Source organism: Dermacentor silvarum, chromosome 4, assembly GCF_013339745.2.
Source record: "Dermacentor silvarum isolate Dsil-2018 chromosome 4, BIME_Dsil_1.4, whole genome shotgun sequence".
Taxonomy (NCBI): Eukaryota; Metazoa; Arthropoda; class Arachnida; order Ixodida; family Ixodidae; genus Dermacentor; species Dermacentor silvarum.
This window is the reverse complement of record NC_051157.2, coordinates 232,817,441-232,824,622: the sequence shown is the minus strand read 5'-3', so window position 1 is coordinate 232,824,622 and position 7,182 is coordinate 232,817,441. Positions and strand designations below refer to the sequence as shown.

The 7,182-nt window shown below is 46.7% G+C and overlaps 1 pseudogene; it reads right to left on the bottom strand.

Annotated features, from left to right (window-relative positions):
* Positions 1 to 6,738: 6,738 nt before the first annotated feature.
* Positions 6,739 to 7,182, bottom strand: part of LOC119451281 (large subunit ribosomal RNA) — a 9,043-nt pseudogene continuing 8,599 nt past the window's right edge.

The following is a 7,182-nucleotide window of genomic DNA, read 5'->3' as shown; positions in this document are numbered from 1 at the left end:
GCACTGGGCCCTAACGTGAACACTAAACACTTTGCATAATTTATCTAAATTGATTAACTAATTAGGCGCAACATAAAACATACCCTAATAAGCGCCACATGACGGCCAAACTCGCCAAACCTCTTCTTTAAATATTCCTGAGAGCTCAACGAAATTTTCACCATTTGCGCCTACGTTTTCAAATCCGCTTTTAGTTTTTTTTTATTGCTCATTTGGTGAATGATTCGCACGCCATGCATCTGTCAAAACAATGCATTTTTTGTGGAAGCTTAGGCGATACCAGTGAGCATAAGAAAACACGAAGAAATAGCTCATATTTCTCCCTATAAATAGTACCATTCCATACAGCCGCAAAAATATACTGCAACATTCGTGCTTTAGTCTACAAAAAATTTACAACGCCTAGTTTCAGTTTTACCATTCTCAACGAAGAAATTTTCATAATTATAATTCCTGAAAATATTTGTGGAAAGCTCTGAAAGTTGTTTCTTTGCATTCAGGACATGTTAAAGGATAAGCATGCGAAATTTCATTATGATCACACTACGTAAAGTACGCAAATTTTAGTGCACAAACTCTATAAATGCTACAAATTGAAGAACTGGGACAAACACGTTTTAATGTTTAAAGATGCTGGACTTCGGCCGGGAAATGGTTTTCTTTTCCCATTTTCAGCAAAACTGCCGCGATGCCGATGTGAGCTCTGGGGAGAAGGGGCCAGGCCTACCTACATCTCCACTAAAAAGCAAGAGCAAGCAACGCCGCGGAGCGATATGCCGCGTGTGCGAAATCCGGAAAAATTCGCACTTTCATGAGTCCGGGCGAGTGTTTCTTGCATTTTTCGCTGTCTTGTACCTGATTCTCAGCTTTGATTTTTTTAATACATAGGAGAGGAGGCTTGGAGGAATACAAAACAACAAAATAGATTTGTTTTCGTATAAAACAATTGCCGTTTTTCGAAATTTGCGTTTTCCCCCCGACCGAGCACGACTCATTACCCTTTCACAACGGCTTCACCGTCGCGCAGCGCTGCTCTGCGCTAAGCCGAACCAACAGGCAAAAAAACTATGGGCGCCATCTATGTACGGACAAAGGAAGCGCGAAGTGCATCGCTGTGGCGTACAAATGCTAGATGGCGCGCGGTAACACTCGTTGTCATAATTACAGTAAGGAGCGGTTTTGTGCCTTTAGGAAATCCGTCGAGCATCTAGCTGTTAGTTGTGGCACTTGTCGCATTTTTCTCGTTAAAATAAAGCTAATTTCATCAGTCTGCGTTGAAAACTCGCCGAGTTAGGTCGGAATATGTCTGCGGCCTTTTTTCCAAAATGGCGGCGCCCATAAGTTTGCCTGTTGGTTCGGCTAAAGCGCAGAGCAGCGCTGCGCGACGGTGAAGCCGTAAAGAAAGGGTAATGAATTGTGCTTGGTCGGGGGGAAAACGCAAATTTCGAAAAACGGCAATTGTTTTATCCGAAAACAAATGTATTTTATTGTTTTGTATTCCTCCAAGCCTCCTCTCCTATGTATTAAAAAAGAAATGAAAGCTGAGAATCAGCTTGATTTGAAAGCTTGAAACGGTCGCGGCGCCGACACTGTCGCTAGCCGCAATATAATGTCACTCAGCCGTGCAATGCCTGCACAGCTGAGCCGATTCACCGTGCACCCCTTGTAGCCGTGCACTGCAGCATGAGCTAGACAAGTATCGAAACGTTTGACAGTGGACATCGATTTTCGCTTAAAAAAAAAAAGTTCCATTTACACCTCACTTCATGTAGCGGAACTTAATTTGCGAACCGATGTTTATGTAGACGGTGGACTAGCGCAGGAATCGGCGACCAGCAACGCTTGTTCCGAGTTAAACGTTTCTCGTGTCGTAGCTGGTGCTCAATAACTAAATTCGCTCGTGCCCACGCGTACGTCAGCACAGCCGTGGTTTCAGATAGACCATTTAATTAGGCATGTACGTGGCCGCGCGCGTACGTACACAATATACCAAAAGTCGCCCTACGATTTCTGCATTTTCAGCGAAAGTGAAAAAAAAAAAAAAAAAATTAAGGACGATCCACGCTTGTGAAAACGTATGAAACAGTAGTAAACTCTGTAAGCGTTCTTTTCTTTTCCTCTCGCTTTCTTTTCCTCTCTGTGTGTCTCACGCTCTCATTTTCTCTTTCTGTGGCCCATAGCAAGTTGTCTTACAATCGTCGGTACAACGCAACGGTACAACGAGCAAGCATTTATGGTACCCATAAATTCTTGTTCTGCAAGAGTGGGTGCCATAGTCCAGTGGTTATCGTTAGTGGATAGCACTCCCCTTCGGATCGTGTGTACCCTGGTTCGAATCCCGCCGCGCGAAGAAAGTAGTGACTTTTTTTTTTCCATATCTCTCTTGCTCCACATTCTTTGCTCGAAACTGCGAGCACCAGAATAGATTCTAAATTTATTCATTTTGCAAAAAGCACTTGACAATTTCCGCCTGTTTCCGTCTTTATATAAACAGTGGTGGTCCTTTAGCCTATTTTTTTTAAAGCAACCGAAGTCTGTCAGTATACAGGGTGTTTTTTTTTTTTTTTTTTTTTTTAGCTGCACCAAATTTTAAAATTAGTAAAATGTAAATCTTTGTCAAGTTATGTTTGCCATTCCAGTGTACGGATTGGCGGCCTCTAGATAATACAGAGCAATTTCCGCAATTACGTGCGTAATTAGCAAATTTACGCTAATTAACTTTCTAATGATCAACAATAGGTGGCTATAGCAAATGAGTACTTTGGGGCCCGTCCTCGACACTACCTAGCCCAAGGATCGAATTTTGAATAGCGGAGTTCATGTGGGAGCTACGCGAACAATTAGTTCCTCTTGGCAGGCTGCTTGAAACTGAAACTGGCCGCAAAAAGAGCGTCTCTGTCGTCGATGTCGCCACCCCCCGGCCCTTTCGTCACGTCTCCGACGTCACGGCTGGTCCGACCAAACGAGCAGCTTGCGTTATCTCTTTGCTGTCTGCGGCGTTGGCCTAACGCTTCAATGCCGGCGGGCCGCCAAATTTACTTCGTCATTCCGTCGGGCGCCACGTTGCGCTGTGGCGCCAACCCCGCTCCTTGGGCTTTTAGATACTACAGGCGCGGCGTCATATCAGTCTGTATCAGTGAACGCCGCGGATAGCAAGGAGATAACGGAAGCTGCTCGCGGGCCGGACTGGCGCCTATCTCGGAGACGTGACGAAAGGCAGGGGGGGCGGCGACAGCGTTATGCCATGTCATCAGCTTACTTGTTTTCTCGCATTAACCTGAATTGTTTTGCTATTTATTTGTTCAAATCGTAATTCTTTCGCTGCTGTGTGTAGACAACTTGACATCTTTGCTGCACTTGCTCTAACAAAATTTGTTTTCTTCTTTTTATTTATAGAACAGCTTCTGTAGTATGTGTTTTATTTTCGCGAGTGAGAAAATAAATTCTTCTTTTTCTAGCGTTAGGTAGTGTGAACATTCTCAAATTTGAACACACACACACACACACATGTGTGTGTATGTGTGTAAATGGATCGGAAAACATTTCTTTAAATGGCCAGGAAAATATCGCTGACGATTGTGTCGTCGTTTATTGCTTGTGCATGTGCTGCAGAAGAACCATTTTTGTAAGGGACCACGGAAATGCAAGGGAAAAAAGCGCACGAAAAAAAAAAAGAAATGTGATTGTGGCAAATCAGAACCTGCTTCAGAATCAGAACGTTGTTTCTTCTTCTGCAGTTGCTCTAACCGAAATTGTTTTCTTCATTTTATTTAGAACAGGGATTGGGCTTCGGTAGTGTGCATTTTTACTCATAATTAATTCTTGTTCTAGTTGCAGCGCTAGGTACTTCCATCATTCTCAAATTTGAACACACACACGCACGCTGTGTGTGTTGCATGTGCTGCAGAAGGACCATTTTTGTAAGGGGTACCGCGGAAATGCAAGGAAAAAAAGCGCACGAAAAAAAAAAAAAGAATTGTGATTGTGGCTAATCAGAACCTGCTTCAGAATCAGATCATTCTCAAATTTGAACACACGCACACTGCTGCAGAAGAACTATTTTTGTAAGGGACCACGGAAATGCAAGGAGAAAAAGCGCACGAAAAAAAAAAAAGAGAGAATTGCGATTGTGACAAATCAGAACCTGCTTCAGAATCGGAACGTCGTTTCTTCTTCTGCAGTTGCTCTAACCGAAATTGTTTTCTTCTTTCTATTTAGAACAGGGCTTTTTCTCAAATTTGAACACACGCACACTGTGCTGCAGAAGAACTATTTTTGTAAGGGACCACGGAAATGCAAGGGAAAAAAGCGCACGAAAAAAAAAAAAAGAAATGTGATTGTGGCAAATCAGAACCTGCTTCAGAATCAGAACGTTGTTTCTTCTTCTGCAGTTGCTCTAACCGAAATTGTTTTCTTCATTTTATTTAGAACAGGGATTGGGCTTCGGTAGTGTGCATTTTTACTCATAATTAATTCTTGTTCTAGTTGCAGCGCTAGGTACTTCCATCATTCTCAAATTTGAACACACACACGCACGCTGTGTGTGTTGCATGTGCTGCAGAAGGACCATTTTTGTAAGGGGTACCGCGGAAATGCAAGGAAAAAAAGCGCACGAAAAAAAAAAAAAGAATTGTGATTGTGGCTAATCAGAACCTGCTTCAGAATCAGATCATTCTCAAATTTGAACACACGCACACTGCTGCAGAAGAACTATTTTTGTAAGGGACCACGGAAATGCAAGGAGAAAAAGCGCACGAAAAAAAAAAAAAGAGAGAATTGCGATTGTGACAAATCAGAACCTGCTTCAGAATCGGAACGTCGTTTCTTCTTCTGCAGTTGCTCTAACCGAAATTGTTTTCTTCTTTCTATTTAGAACAGGGCTTTTTCTCAAATTTGAACACACGCACACTGTGCTGCAGAAGAACTATTTTTGTAAGGGACCACGGAAACGCAAGAAAAAAAGCGCTCGAAAAAAAAAAAAAAAAAGAATTGCTTTTGTGGCAAATCCTGCTTCAGAATTATTCAGCCGAGGCAGCAAAGAAAACAACAAATGTTCTTAAATGTAAATGTGTTCTGAAATGAAAATTTGGCAATTTTGGACGCCTTTCTTACTGGTTTGGTTTTCATTAGATATTTTCATTAGAATTTTATGCATTCAAACGCGGCCAGTTTTCATCAGTGATACGTGGCGCTTGCCTACCCTGACTACGAGCGCACCTAAAAAAAAAAAAAAAAACACAGGAAAACAGAACACGCCAACAGCCGCGGGAAAGAACCCGCAAAGTCCGCTACCATGTCAACCGGGGCGGCAAAGAAAGTCTTTAAGCCGCACTCGACGCACCGAAAGTCCGCCACCGCGTCCATCGGGGTAGGAAGGAGAAGAAAAAAAAAACCCGGGATTCCTCCTGCTCTGTGTTGACAGTCTGCGGGTGAGTGGGGCGGCGCGCAAGCGCGCGGCAAAGTCCCTCAGCACGTCAGCCGGGGCGGCCAAAAAACCGCGTCAACCGGGGCGGCGAAGAACGCGCGTTTGAGCTGCACGCGATGCAAGTCGGCAGGCGCCAATGCGGCAATCGAGCCGCTCATAAGTGACCGAAATTGGTTGGCGTCGCGATTCCTCCTCCGCGGTGTTGACATTCAGCTAGTCTTCTGGCGAGTGGGGTGGGGCAGTGCCCAAGCGCGCGGCAAAGTCCCTTACCAACCACGTCAGCCGGGGCGGCCTAAAAACCACGTCAACCGGGGCCACAGTGGCCGAGCTGAAGCGCCGCGCTTAAGCGCGCCACCACGTCAACCGGGGCAAGAAGGAAAAGAAAAAATTAAGAAAAAAGGCCCGCGCTTAAGCCACCCACAGTGACCGAAAATGGTCGGCGCTTAAGCCCGGCGTGACTCCTCGTCGGTGTCCATACACCTGTTTGTCTAATCTGCTGCTGGCGGTTCGGTTGGGGCCGCGGGGCCGCGCGCAAGCGCGCGGCAAAGTCCCTTACCACGTCAGCCGGGGCGGCCAAAAAAAACACGTCAACCGGGGCGGCGGAAAAAAAAAAAAAAAAAAACACCCCCCCCTTTCAATGTACGCGCGAGGCCGCAGCATGCAACGCTCGCGCGAAGGGCCTTCGGCGAAGCGCGAAAGGCCTCTTTCTCTTTGCTGACCTGCTCAAACAGGGGGCTTTGTCACCACGAGAAAAACAGCCCTTCCTTGGTACGAGAAAAAGCACCCCTTCTTTGGTACGAGATCAGGTCACACGTGCGATTCCCTCTGCTCGCACTGCGCGTCGCCCCTTCGCGCATTCTCCCGTAGAATCCACAGATTCTTCTCTCGCACAATGGTCCGCAATTGCGAGACCTTTCGCTCATACGGCGCGCCGCCCGTATGAGCTTTTCGCAAAAGACGTGGCTGCACGCATTCGCAGTCTGATCTCTGCGAAAACCGTGCGCTTCTCATCACTGCCGCACCTCAGCAGCGGCAGCAGGCACAACACACTTTGGTCGCGTTCCGCCCAGCGACTTGCACGCTGCGGCAACAACGGTCCCCAGCCGTTGCGCCGTTGTGTTGCCGTTCGCGGCAACCGTTTTGTGCGAGTTTCACCGCAGCAAAGAGCTCGCACCTTTTATTTTTTTTTTTTAATTTTTCGTCCGTGCGTCGTCCACTTTCGGACGCGCAACACAAACTCCGCACCTGTCGGCAAGCACTGCGATCGCATAAGGCGCCTCGGGAAGGATGTACGTTTCAGTTTTGTACCGCGGACAAACCTTCCAGTCAGAGGCTAAGCCTCAATAGATCGCAGTGTGGTGGCTGCTCTACTACTTACGACACCACGACAGGTACCTAAGTCGTCTTCAGACGATTTGACACTGCAGCGATTCAGGCCAGCCATAGCCCCGGAGAGCGACCAGTGGCCTCGACAATACTCGGCCTCCGGTGTGGCGCTCTCTGGGTTCATTTGGCGTCATCGAGCCGGGAAGCGCGGCGGCCCGCCGCGCTCGACCCGGCGCTAATCTTACCCGCTTTCGCCGCAAGTGCACACGATATCGTTGCAGTGCTTAGACGGGATTCTGACTTAGAGGCGTTCAGTCGTAATCCCACGGATGGTAGCTTCGCACCACTGGTCTCTCGACCAAGCACGTGAACCAAGTGTCCGAATCTGCGGTTCCTCTCGTACTGAGCAGAATTACTATCGCAACGACCGG